This window comes from Notamacropus eugenii, chromosome 3 (assembly GCF_028372415.1).
Source record: "Notamacropus eugenii isolate mMacEug1 chromosome 3, mMacEug1.pri_v2, whole genome shotgun sequence".
Taxonomy (NCBI): Eukaryota; Metazoa; Chordata; class Mammalia; order Diprotodontia; family Macropodidae; genus Notamacropus; species Notamacropus eugenii.
In genome coordinates, this window is record NC_092874.1 from 327116440 (window position 1) to 327130683 (window position 14244).

A 14244-nucleotide genomic window follows, 5' to 3' on the forward strand; every position below is an offset into this window, starting at 1 on the left:
AACATTCCTAAACTTTGCTATTGCTGTTTGGTCATTTCCAACATTTTGTGACCCTATTTGGGGTTTTTCTGGCAAAGATATTGGAGTGATTTACAATTTCCTTCTCCAACTCAATTTACAGATGAGGACAATGAGGGAAACAGGGTTGAATGACTTGTCCAGGATCACATAGCTAGTTAACTGTGTGAAATCAATTTTGAACCCAAGAAGATGTCTTCTTGAATCTAGACTCAGTACTCTATACACTGTGCCACCTAGGTCCTAATAAGAATGAAGGTGAAGTCTAATGTCTGGGTAAATACATGTGTTAGAGGAGAGGGCATCTAATTTCCTTTCTGGTTCCCATCCAGAATCTCAGATTTGGAAAGGACCTCAGCAGATGCCACATAATTCAAACTGTGGTTACTCAAGAAACCCTTCTACAATATACTTGACAAATTGTCATGCATGCTTCCCTTGGAGAGTGAGGAAACATTCCAATTTGAGAAATATCTAGTTTAAAGAAGTACCTCTCCCCTCCCCCCAAATCCTCCTATATTCAAGTTCATCCTTTGTTCCTAGTCTTTCCTTCTGGAACCAAGCAGAATAAATTTAATCCCTCTTCCACATGACAAACATTTGAATACGTGAAGACAGCTATCATGTCCCTGGAACATTCTCACCTCTAAATAGCGTAGGTTCATTCAACCATTCTCATTCGTGTCTGCCCTCTTCTGGTTGCTTCCCACCTTATTAATGTCCTTAAAATGTGGTATCTGCATTAGAACATTATAATCTAGATGTGTTCGTACCTGGGCAGACTATGATTTCCCTACTCCTAGAAGCTATGACTCCTTTGATATAAATCTAAACATATATCCTCATCTTATACCTATGAAATTGACTTTTTAAGACTAAGTATAAGATTTTATATGCACTCCTATAAACATCCACCTTATTGGATTTGGCCCAGCACATTGAGATATTTTCAGATCCTGTCATCTTGTCAGCTATTCATCTCAGCTTTGTGTCATCTGTAGCTTTGATAAACATATTGTCTATGACTTTATCTGAGTTATTGATAAAAATGTCAAATAGTTCAAGATAGTATTTGTCCCAAGACAAATCCTTGGGATGTTTCACTCAACACCTCCTCCCAAGGTGACACTGAATTACTTGAGGCAAGCCATTCAAGCAATTCTGAATTTTACCCTACTCTCTTGGGAGCTATGTAAGGCATTCTTGGATTTAAAATGAGCTTACTAAATAGTCTCTAATATGTGAGAGTTAATTTATGACGTAAAAATTCATACAATTACAAGAACATTCTAGGTCAGGCACATTTTGAGACTCTTTTCTTTAAAATCGGAATAGCAACACCTCCAGTATCTACCTCACAGGATTGTTACGAGGCTCAGATAAGCTAATATCTATTAATTTGCATGAGATAAAGTACTCTGTGAACTTGAAAGTATTTTATAACTCTCAGTTACTATATTACTATTATCATTATTACATTTTGGTCCTCACTTTCCCATACCATAAAGGGAGAAATGAACCATCATAAAATTCTAGAAGTACGCCCTAAGCATCCTCCTGTGCGTGTTTGTGGGATGAATCTAGCTATTCAATCAGTTCTGAATTTTACCCTACTCTCCTAAGAGTGATCTAAGGTATACTTGGATGAGGAGATTATTTCTTCACATGGGAGCTCTGCATTTGACCACTTAGCTCAAGGAGAACTCAGGCATAAGCCCAACTTTGTGGATCACATTCAGAACATGGAAGGAGCAAAGTTGAGGTTGTATATGACTGGTGTTTCTGAGGTTATTATTAACATCATAGCAGTGGTAGTAAAGAACCCAATAAATAAATATTAATTAAAGTGCCTACTACATGTAAGTCTAGGGACACCTAAAAGAAAATGGAGAGATTCATTATGGGTGTAAGCAGACTGTGATACATTATAAATGAAGGACTATATAGGAAATGTAACGCCAAGAAGGTTTCTAAATAAATGTATGATGAAAAGAGAAGTTAGATGGGTCATAAGTATAAACTATGGATAGCCCTCGTGCTCTATTACATTGAATGGAACCTTGTGGTGAACTTACGGGAGACATGGACAAGAGCTACGTAAGATGAGCAGGTATGAATGGTTTGTGGTCTACATTTCTGGGGAGATACTATATCGATGAGTGCCTGGCACACAGTAGCTGAGATATATGTGTGTATGTGTGTGAGTATATGTATGTATACACACACATATACATATATTTATGTGTATATATACATATATACTGATTAGCACATCTATTAAAATATTGGAGCATATGCAGGTAGCTTGTATGTTCTGGGGACACAAGTGCAAAGATGAGACAGTCCTTGTCTCAAGGAGCTTACAGACTACTGGGGTGACTTCAATTACAATCACGTCAAAGAGCCATGAGTAATTGTTTATTAAGTACTGTCCATGTGAAGTACAGTGTTCTAGGCTTCCAGGCTACCAAGATTTTTTAAGTGTCTTTTCAGGAGTAGGGACACAGAATGAGGATAGGGATGAAATATACACAGATAACTTTAATATGGGTTGGAATTAATTATATTCAACAAGTGTTTAATAAAGTGACTGTCATATACAAGACACCATGCTCAACACTGAGGGTACAAAAGAATAGTTCCTTTCCTCAAGAAGTTTAGGCTATGCTAAGAGAAAGGAAATGAATTTGCTATTTTAGCAATTAAGAAAGAAATCAAGTCAGGAGTAATTTAAAATCTTCAAAGTTTCCATATCAAACATTGGCTACCCATTGCTATGATCCTTTTTAATATCATCAGATGCTTAGTGCTTTGTTTTTGAACTCTGCGGTGGTTTAATGAATCCTTGAGACTGTTAAGTAATCTGGGTAAAGTAGGAGACAGGGCATGATCACTGAGATTGACTGGTAATACATATCAGCTTAACACCTACTCTGAGTCAATGAGCAGTTTTTTCTGCTTTAGCTGCAGAGTACATCACCCTGGAATGTTCTAACTCTGAGCCAGCCTAAAGGCTGGATTCCTGCCTGGTGTTCAACAGTATTTCATTTATTCTTAGGACTCAAGGCTTCACAGAGTAGTTTAAAGAGTCTTTGATTTGGATTCACACAGATCCTTAAGCTGGAGTTCAGGAAAGGAGAGGGAGAGGGAGACAGGGAAACAGAAGGAGACAGAGGGAGAGGGACAGAGAGACAGAGACACACAGAGAGAGTTAGAGAGGGAGAGAAAGGGAGAAACTGAATTTCAAAAAACTCAGTGTTCTTTATAAGCTTATGTATTATATTTTATGCACTTAAAAACATTATTGTGAAGAGTCCTCAGTCTTCATCAGACTACCAAAGGAGTCTATCACACACACACACACACACACACACACACACACACACGTTTAAAAACTCCTGATTTATAGACTCAGAATCAGGGTTAAAATTGTCATCTTGGTATTTATTGCTTTTGTCATCTTAGACAAACTTCATCTCTTTTGGTCTCAGTTTCTTCATTTGTAAAATAAGGGATTTGGTCTAGCTGATTTTCAACATCCCTTCTAAAATGTTCTTCCTAAAGCATAGGTCTGATCATGTCACTGACTACTCAATAAACTCTAGTGTCTCCCTACCATCTCTAGGGTCAAATATAAAATCCTCTGACTGGCGTTCAAAGCTCTGTATAATCTTCCCTACACATACCTTTCCAGTCTTTTTCCACCTTATGACCCCTCCCCATGTATTCTGTGATCCGGTGACAGTGGCTTTCTTTCTGTTTCTTGCACTAGATATTTCATCTCCTGGTTACTTCCATTTCCATTGCCTAGTCCACATACTTGCAGTTCTCACCCTCCTCATCTCTGCCTCCTGGCTTCCTTCAAGTCCTAGCTAAAAATTAAACCTTCTACTAGAAGCTTTCCCTAATACCCTAAATTTTAGTGGCTTCCTTCTGTTAAATATCTCCAGTTTATCCTGTGTAAAGTTTGTTTGTTCATAGTTTACATATTTTCTCCCCCTTTAGATTGTAAGGTCCTTCCTAGCAGGAACTGATTTTTCCATCCAAAGGACACAAAGACCTCTTTCTATATTTAGTGGTTTTTAACAAGTCTCTGGCACATAGAAGGTTCTAGGGGTATAGACTGATTGATTTCTAGATTTAAAGGTATTATTCATTTTTTCCAGAAAACTGGGAAGCTTTCTTTCAGATATCACCTGCCTCAGGTTGGGTCCTAATGATGTCCTCTGAATGCTGTGTGTATTCCTCTTGCCCATTTTGTATGAAAGAGCTAATCTCACTGATGCCATGAACAGGAATTAAGGAACGGAGTTCCCAACACTCTGACTAAAGGATCTGTGCAGATCTTAGGCAGGCTGGCTGGCTCTTGGCAGGGTCTGGGTGGTGAAAGGGGGAAAGTCAGCCTGTCATGAAGTAATGGATTGAAATCCCCTAATCCATCCCACTCACTTCACCCACAAGACAAAAACAGGTATCAATGATCAAAATGTATTTTACTGTGTAAATATTAAAAAATAGCTCCAATATTTTCCCTCTCTCTGTTATTTTTCTCTTGATTTCTTTTTAGCAAATCGGCCTGTCACCAGCTAAGCCACGCTCTTACCTCTGTTGAAATTCTCTCAAAATTTTCTCTCTTCTTAACTACTGCAAAATTCTTTATCACGGTCAAACACCTTTGCTTTCCAGACTCTGACACATGAAGCATGGTGCGAATCTTTGCTTCTCTTTCCTCTTCTCTCTCTTTATCTCTGTCTGTCTGTGTCTCTTTCTCTATGTCTCTGTGTCAGTCTATCTGTCTGTCTGTCTGTCTGTCTGTGTCTCTCTCACATACACATACACACACGCGCGTGCGCACGCGCACACACACACACACACACACACACACACACACACACACACACACACACCCCTCTCAAGAAGTAAGCTTACCTGGTCCTATCCTAAAGTAATTGCATTAATGCATTTTCCAAAGCTCAGTCTTTCAAATATAAGCTTCCTTATTATCTTTATTATTATTTATTATCTTGTTATCTTTATTCTTAGGATCACAGGAATGAAAGATTGAAAGCTGGAAGGATCTAGAGATGATCCTGCTCTAATAGTCTGGAAACTACTTTTTTATACTATCTTTTAAAAAAATGATCATCTTTACTAATACATTGTGTATAAGGGAGAGGGGGAAGGGAATCAGCATTTATGTAGTGCCTATTATGTATCGAGCACTATGCTAAGTGCTTTATAAATATTATTCAGTTGGATCCTCACCACAACCCTGCATGATAGGTACTATAATTATCTCCATTTTACAGTTAAGGAAACTGAGGTAAACAGAGGTTAAGTGACTCAACAGGGAGCAAAGTGAGCATCAGAGGCCAGATTTGAACTCTGACTTTCCATTCTCCAGGTCCAGCACTCTACTGAGCCACCAAATTCCTCTATTGGAAAATATGCTCAGAAGAAAAATTGAAACAGATGAAATAAAGATGTAATAAACAATATTTTTAAACATGACTTTATTTTATTAACAGAATAAAAAAATTTTTTCTCTCACTCCAGTGTTGGCATTAATGACCTAATTATATTTTTTAATGAGAACAATGAGATTTAATATGCTTCACTAATTTGGAAAATTTAGGTTTAAATCTTTGCACTACATTGATTGAAAGGTCTAGTTCTAAGTTCAATTTCTTCTAATTGTTGGTTTTAATGATTGTCATAGCTGAGAAAAGAGTTCACAAAGATACATAAATCCAAATAGAAGAGGGAAGTCATTGGCTGGGTTCACTAAATCATAGTACTCATTTTTCAATCCCATCCATCAAATGGAAAATGTGGTTTTTTTCTTAGTTCAAAAATAATTTATTATGTACTTACCATGTACCAATCTATCTGAGTGATATACAAAGATAAGAATGAAACAATACCTGTCCTCAAAAGCTTACATTCCGTACTAGAAAGGAAAACACAGATAAGCAAATAAACATATATAAAAAATAATTTCAGTCGCACCAGGGATAATGGCAAGAGAGAACACTGAGGGATGCAGAGATGAAAAAGTTTTAGGAAGAATGAGGCACTGGTAAAGACAGAATGAGAAAAGGGGTTCAGAAATTTCTCATTAAATGGGGGAATTTCAGAATTCATGATTCTTAGAAGTAGAATCCAAGTGGCTAATGGTTGAGAACAAGTGTATGGCCAAGCCCGCCAGTGGTTGAAGCACAGATCGAGGAAACTAGGAAGACTGATGAACTGGAAGGGCATTGTGTTTGAGGGAAGAGAGCAGGGGAAAGTAAAGGGAAAAACTGTGAGTCAGGAGGCTATATGTGTTTGCTTGTTTTTCTCACTTTAGAAAAGTTATTCTGAATTTAAATACCAAAATGAAAAGAATATTGCCATATAGGGGAGGGAGTGAACATTTATCAAGAGCCTACTATGCGCCAAACACTGTGCTAAGCACTTTATAAATATTTTCTCATTTGATCCTCACAACAGTCCTAGGAGGTAGGTGCTAATTATTGTTCCCATTTTACAGTTGTGGAAACTTTGCCAAAGGTTACGTGACTTCTCCAGGATCACAGAGCTAGTAAGTGCCTGAGGAAAATTTTAAACTTAACTCTTCCTGACTCCAGGCTTAGCACCCTGTCCACATCACCACCTAGCAGAACACAAAAAGGAAACTGTATATGAGGCAATATATGTGAAGATTATGCATGAAAAGAACATGGAATGTATTATGTGCACATTGTAAAACCCATTTACAAATCTATGTACAATATATTATATATTTCATGCTGTTATATATAATAAATTCCACAATGCTTCTATATGTTATATATAATACATTCCATGTACACACACACACACACACACACACACATACACACATAAAAAAACAACCTGTGTTGCTTTTAAAATTGCTTTGTCCATTTCCTTCTAAACATTCTTCAGTTCTGACCTGACCCCCCTAATTAAAAAATTATAGAGAGAGAAAAGCCTTTTAATAACATAATCAAGCAAAACAAATCCAGAAACAGCCAAGAGTAAAAAATGTATTTCTCTTTTTGCACCTTGAATCTACCACCTCTGTGTCCAGAGTCAGGTAATATGCTTCATCGTAGGTTCTCTGGAGGCACGGTTGGTCATTTCATTAATCAGAATTCTTGTGTTCCCAAGTTGCTTTACCTTATATGTTGCATGTGATGGTCTCCTAGATCTACTTCTTTCACTCGACTTCCATTTATCATACTCAGGATTTTCTGAAATTGTCTCTTTTTGGGTAGTCAAGTGATACAGTGGTTAGAGTGCTAGACCTGGAGTCAAGAAGACAGGAGCTCAAATTCAACCTTAGACACTTACTAACTGTCTAATCCTGGACAAGTCACTTAACTGCTGTTTACCTCAGTTTCCCTATATGTAAAAATGTGAATTATAATACCACCTACCCCCCTGAGTTGTTATAAGGATCAAATGAGGTAATAATTTAAAATAACTTAGTATAGTGCCTGGCACATTGTATCTGTTATTTAAATGTTAGCTATTATTAATTCCTATGACAGTAATATTCCTTTATATCCATACATCACAACATACTCAACCATTTCTCAAAGGATGCACACCACTACCACCACCTCCACCACTTAGACTCTAGTTCTTTGTTTTTCTTTCTTATTTTCTCTTTAATTATCCCTCCAGGATCAGAAAGTTTATTTTGTTTGCTACTGTTTCCTGCTTCCTCACTTGCCCCTTCCTACTACTGTGTATATTCACGTGTATGTTGAAATACAAAATGAATAGAGGTCAACTCTACTTTGTACTCTCCATATAAGATGGAGCTCTTCTGAAGTCTGCACTTCCATTCCCTTCCTCTATATTTGAATATATTTCATACACCCCAACTATAAGAATAAGTAAGTTACCACCCCCCTTTTTCTCCTTTCTCCTCCAGTGTATTCCTCTTTTTACCTTTCTTTTTCTTTTGCCCTCTTAAAACCCTCAGAATAGAATTAATCTTATTTAGTTCTCTCAATATCTTTTGAAGATATTAAGGTTCTGATGAAACAGCAGCTCCTTCTCCTGCTATTGGAATGCCATTGCTACATCATCATCAAGTACTTTCCAATTGCCCAGATACATATACCTTCCTATATGTCTCTTATACTTGTATTAATCTTTTTATCATAAGTTCTTCAGATTTTTCTATTCCATTAAAGGTCTATCTTTTCCCCCTTAGGATTATGGTTGTAAAGGCTTTTCTCTTTTAGAATTTTGTATTCCACATGTGGCTTTTTAGTGGAAGTTACTGGGTCCTTTGACATCCTGCCGGTGGTTCTTTGGTACAGAAATTCCTTTCTGGGTGTTTTCATTGTTTTTAATTTGATGTGGAAGGTCTGGATTTTGGTCATGAAATTTCTAAAACTTTTCTTTGGCAGTGGGGGGAGAGATCCTTCAGAAGATAATCAGTGTCTTTCTATCTTCCCTTTGCCTTTTGGTTCTAATAGATTTGGGAAGTTTTCATTTATGATTTCTTGAAATATAGGGTCCATGCTTTTTTTAAATCATGGATTCTGAGTCCAATGACTCTTAAATTATCTCCCCTTGAGCTGAGTGGTCTGACTTCATTCCATGATAGCTGGAATTCAAAAGCTTTGACTGAAATTCAGGTAGTAAATGCCCATCTCCCCTTTCAATCAATTATTATTAAAACCTAATTAGTATTGAATTTTAACATTTTAAATAAGTAGATTAAATGCACTAGAATTCTTGGAAGACTTTTAAACAGGTTAGAAAATTCTGGTTCTAAGTTTTTTAATTGTGCAGATATGAGAGTTTTTATAGGTGACAAATCATTTTTGGTAATAAAAGCTTATTTTTTACATTTTTAATTTTTAAAATAATTTAAAGGCTTACTATTATTGTAACTCTACCTTGAAGAACTTTTCTCACAGAGACTATAGGTGTTCTCTCTGCATCTATAAAAGGGCATTGACTTTTAGTGAGATTTGCAGTTTAAAGTCTTCTAGGAGAGATATGTCATAGACAGAGAAAGAATGAGGTATACAGAGAAAAAGAACTAAGAGAACTTCTTTCTTGAGAGAATGAATGAGTTAATGGTACTTGAGAAAAAGTTACATAAGACAATAGACTTTAACTGTCAGTCTGAAACATTGGTTTCAATGAGGACTCAGCATCCCTAAGCTGTACTTAGAGGAGCCAATGGCTGTAGCTTTTTCCTAAAATTAAAGGTTTGCAAAGTGCTTTACAAATATCAATTCATTTGATCCTCACTACAACCATGGAAGGTAGGTGTTCTTATCATCCTCATTTTACAGATGAGGGCAGCTAGGTGGTGCAGTGGGTAGAGCACCAGTGCAGGAGTCAGGAGGACCTGAGTTCAAATCTCACCTCAGACACTGGACCTTCACAGCTGTGTGACCTTGGGCAAGTCCTTTAACCCCAACTGCCTCATCCTGGGGCATCTCCACTCATCCTGATGAATATCTGGTCACTGGATTTAGATGGCTCTGGAGGAGAAGTGAGGCTGGTGACCTGCACAGCCCTCCCTCACTCAAAACAAAGTCAAGAGCAAGTCATGTCATTATTTCTCTGATGGCATGGTCTTCTTTGGCAACGAAGGATGAACACACACATTTTACAGAGGAGGAAACTGGAGAAGTTAAATGACTCCCCCAAAGTCACACATTTAGTAAATGTCTAAGGCTGGATCTAAGCTCAGTCTTTCCCAGCTTGAGGTTTCACACTCTATCCATTGTGCCACCTAGTTTTGTCATGAGAAAGTTATGAGAAAAGGCTTTGACAGTGAACATAAGAGAAATGTGGAAAATGAAGTTTCTCCAGTTTATATAGACTGAGGTAGAGGGCTCAGAGATAATCAATTAATTATTTAATTAGAAGGTTATGCACTAATATCATGAGGAAATATCAGAATATAGCTCTTGAACGCTTTACACTCTGGGAATAAAGATTAATAAAGAAATAAGCCAATAGCGGTTAAAGACAGGGGTGACTACCACAACGGGGCTACACATGGGATTTTGACTCAACTCTGCTGTATTGTTCATATTAGCCAATGACTCAAAGAACAATATAAACTAAGAATGAGGCTAATTATTATCAATCATGGGTGTAAATCCATATTTCTAAAACTTTTGTTGATAATTTCAATTTTTGGTCGAATTTTTTTCATATATAATTAGATCATGCTCATTTCATAACCTGGTTGGCACAGAGTTCATGCTAGCAATAAAAGTGTCAACTCTGCCATTTTCTTGTTTGCTCATGTTTGCATTATTAATGTTATCTTCCAACCAAAGTTCTTTTGCAGGGGTCTTTTTAAGCCACTGTCCAATTTGTGAGGTTTAATTTATATTAGTCCTTAATTAGTTGATCCTTAAATTCAGTTTCAATAAACTGAAAGTTAACAGATGAGTGTTATATATCCCAAGGAAATATCCTGTATACTTCCTGGGATGTACTCATCCCACTTTGGAGACCACTAATCTAGCCCAGTGCTCTCACTTAAAAAAAAAAAAAAAAAAACTGGGTCCCAAAGAAATGACTTTAGCATATCAATTAGTTTCTCCTAGTATCCTTTGGGAAAAGGGCCTTTTATAATGAAAGAAGCATTGTGTAGTGAAAAGACCATGGTACCATGTTTGTTTCAGTCCCAACTCTTCTCTTTACTAGCTACAGTTAATAATAGTAAATAAACTTTGATTAAGTACTTACTATGAGCCAGACACTCTTCTAAGCTAGAGATATAAATACACACACACATACATACACACACACACAAACATACACACTAAGAGTCTGCTTTCAAGGAGTTTACAATCTAATTGGGAAAGACAACGCACAAAAGAAGCAGAAAAGGAGAGGGGACAGTGCTACCTAAACGTGAACTATCAGTTTATTTTTAAGTTGCTACTATTCTAATTATATCATTCTTCCTACTCATTAGCACCATGTTCCGTTCTCATCCTTAACTCTAAAAGGACCAATGAATTTTTTTTTCCTCTTCCAGTTCCTTTCATCTGACTCAGCCTTCTTGCATTTATCAACCTGGTAAGTTTATAAACTTTCTTCTGCTCATTCCAAAGTTTACTGTTTATACCCCTGGAATTCTCCCTTGTTGTAAGATGCCTGTTTTTAAAGTTGGCGACCACATACGCTGCTCAGTGTGTTGGTATAGAGTCTATATAGAAAATAGCGATGTTAAAAGTGCTTGCAATTTCATTTCAGGCATATAGAAGACTGGTGGCATTCAGTCTTGTTCTTTATCTTTTTGTTTTTCCGGGGGAAATGGATGCTCTTAAAACATGAGGACTTTAAAAAATGCAAATGATTCTTTCAGGGAAAGAGTTGCAAAGCGTCTCTTCAGTCATTATTCAGTGTTTATTTGTTTCCATCTAAACTCCAAAAATTATCCATGATGACTTGCTTTGCAGAGCTCATTTTCAGAACTTGCTGCCATTATGGAACAAATGGAAAGAAAGACACAGTGGAATGAGAAAAAAGTAGTTTACCTTAGGAAGATTACTTAGCAGCAAAGTACTTTTCTCACAAAAATTAAGCAGCAATACAGCTAATCCTTTGAAAACAGCACTCTGGACAGGAGCTATGGTACTGTGCATTGAAACCATTTTATATTCAGTAAGAATACAAAGCCAAAGGTATCTCGGCTCTTTAATGTATAATTATTAAACATTCAGCGGAAGATGTAGTAAAATATAATATAATACTATACAATATAATATAACATAACATAACATAGTATAGTATAATGTAACATAATATAATATATACTCCAACACGACAGTGAAAATGTGACTAATATGAAAATATATTTTTCATGATTGCACATGTATCACTAATATTAAACTGTTTACCATCTCCGGGAGAGGGAGGGGAAGAGAGAATTTGAAACTCAAGTTTGAAAAAAAACTAATGTTTAAAAGTTAAAAAACTAATGTTAAAAAGTAGGGAAAAATAAAATATTAAGATGAAAAAAATCATTGTAGTGAAGCTGTAATCTCATTAACGAGGGCATTTTGTTCAATGACACAGATCTCAAACCAGCCATGCCTTCCCATTCTTTTGTCCACGTCCTCCTGGACATTCTCCACATCGGTTCCCCTCACCTTCATGCATGCCTTCATCTTGTTCCCTTGACATCGTGTGGATATCAAGGGGACTGTCCATCTTTCACTCATGCCACATAACTAATCTTTTAGAAAATTAAACAGGGATGCTCTTAAAACATGACAGCCTTAAAAATGCAAAGAAAAGAGTGGGCTGCTGTGGTAAAAAGTAATTTCTCATTTTTTATTGAGTACAGGTAATTTCTTAGTCTTCTAAAAAATAGATTATGCAAGAGAAAATACAATTAAAAAGGCTTGAGATGGGAATAAGCATTTATACCGTGCCTACTATGTGCCAGACTATGCTAAGCCCCTCCTCTTTTAATATATATCTCATTTCATCCTTACAATAACTCTGCAAGGTAGGTAGGTGCCATTATTATTTTCATTTTACCATTGAAGAAACTGAGGTATACAGAGGTTAAGTGCCTTGCTCAGGGCCACACATTGGAGGCAGGATGTGAACTCTGCCAATCTTCCCAACTTCAGGCCCTGTGCTCAATCCACTGCAGCCCTAGAGAGGTAAGGATAGCAAGGGCAATATCATGAGACGGACATTCATCAAGAGCTTGAGAAGTTCTCATAGATGAGAGGTAATCAATATTCTATCACATTATCTTTTTTATCATCTTTACCTTCTCAAGTTTGTCACTATCAGAAAATCAGCGTCACCACCTTTGTGCAGGAGAGGGCTGATTCAGCTAAATTTCACGAAAGGTAATTTTATTTTTGACTCCTTCAATATTTTACACAGGTTTCTGTCATATACCCTGGCTTTGGACAACACTTTCCAAATATTTGCATGCAAGATTGCTGCCCTAAGCAACATAATTCAAATATCAGATAATCTGCAGAATAGGGAAGAACTAGAAAATTCATGACTTTTGGTCCTAATTACACTTTTCTTTTCCCCATACTGAATAAGCTCTTTTGAATAAGGCCTTATAGTTGCACTTACATAGGACTTTAAGATTTGCAAAGTGCTTTATAAATATTATCTCATTTTGTTTTCACAACAACTCTGTGAGATGGTGGGATATTATAATCCCCATTTTACAGATGAGGAAACTAAAGCTGAAGAACATTAAGTGATTTTCTGGGGTAACACAGCTGGTACATATCTGAGACTAGATTTGAACTCAGGGGTTCCTGACTCCAAGTCTAGGGCTCTTTCTACCTCTCCCCCAATTTACATTGTATTATAGACATCATCAATTTCAAGCAATAGTTGAGCTACAGTAGAGTCTTAGAGTCATATGTTCATAAACCTTTAAAGTTAGAATGTAAGATGTGAAAAAAATGTAAACATTTTCATTGACTCAGTCTGTAATGGCTTAAGGCAAAAGGCTCTTTTTTTTTTCAAACAAATCTTGAAAGAGAATTTTATATAATCTATAATCAAATATATAATTTATATAATCTAAAATCCACAACCCCTCCCCAAAAAATTCTGGAATCACATAGACCAGGTCCATTCCTGGGGTCTAACTCCCAATCTGGAGTTTCTCCAAGAAAATATCCTAACATATTCAGGGTATATCTTATGTCTAGGTTTCACCAAATATGGTGGAAAGGAGTTCCCAGGCAGCTAAGTGGTGAAGTAAATAGATGGTCAAGAAGACTTGAGTTGAAATCTGGCCTCAGACACTTACTAGATGTGAGACCCTAGACAAGTCATGTATACTGTCTACCTTAGTTTCCTCAACTACAAAATGGGGACGATAATAATAACACCTATGGGCAGCTAGGTTGCACAGTAGATACAGTGCCAGCTCTGGAGTCAGGAAGACCTCAGATACTTACAAGCTGTGTGACACTGGGCAAGTCACTTAACCCTGTTTGCCTCAGTTTCCTCATCTGTCAAATGAGCTAGAGAGGGAAACGGCAAACCACTCCTGTATCTTGGCCAAGAAAACCTCAAATAGGATCAATTAGAGTTGGACAAGACCGAATAATAACCACAAAAATAACCCCTGTGTCCCAAGGTTGTTATGAAGATCAAATCAGATATTTATAAAATGACTAGCACAATGCCTAGCACATAGTAGACACTTAATAAATGCTTATT

The 14244-nt window shown here is 36.8% G+C and overlaps 1 protein-coding gene across 1 annotated transcript in view; it reads left to right on the plus strand.

Annotated features, from left to right (window-relative positions):
* The window catches only part of FAM240C (family with sequence similarity 240 member C), a 48524-nt gene that overhangs the window by 15820 nt on the left and 18460 nt on the right, over positions 1 to 14244 (plus strand). The window contains exon 2 of the mRNA XM_072596869.1: positions 11060 to 11100. The gene's annotated coding sequence lies outside the window, so the exon portion shown is untranslated. The remainder of the gene's footprint in view (positions 1 to 11059; positions 11101 to 14244) is intronic.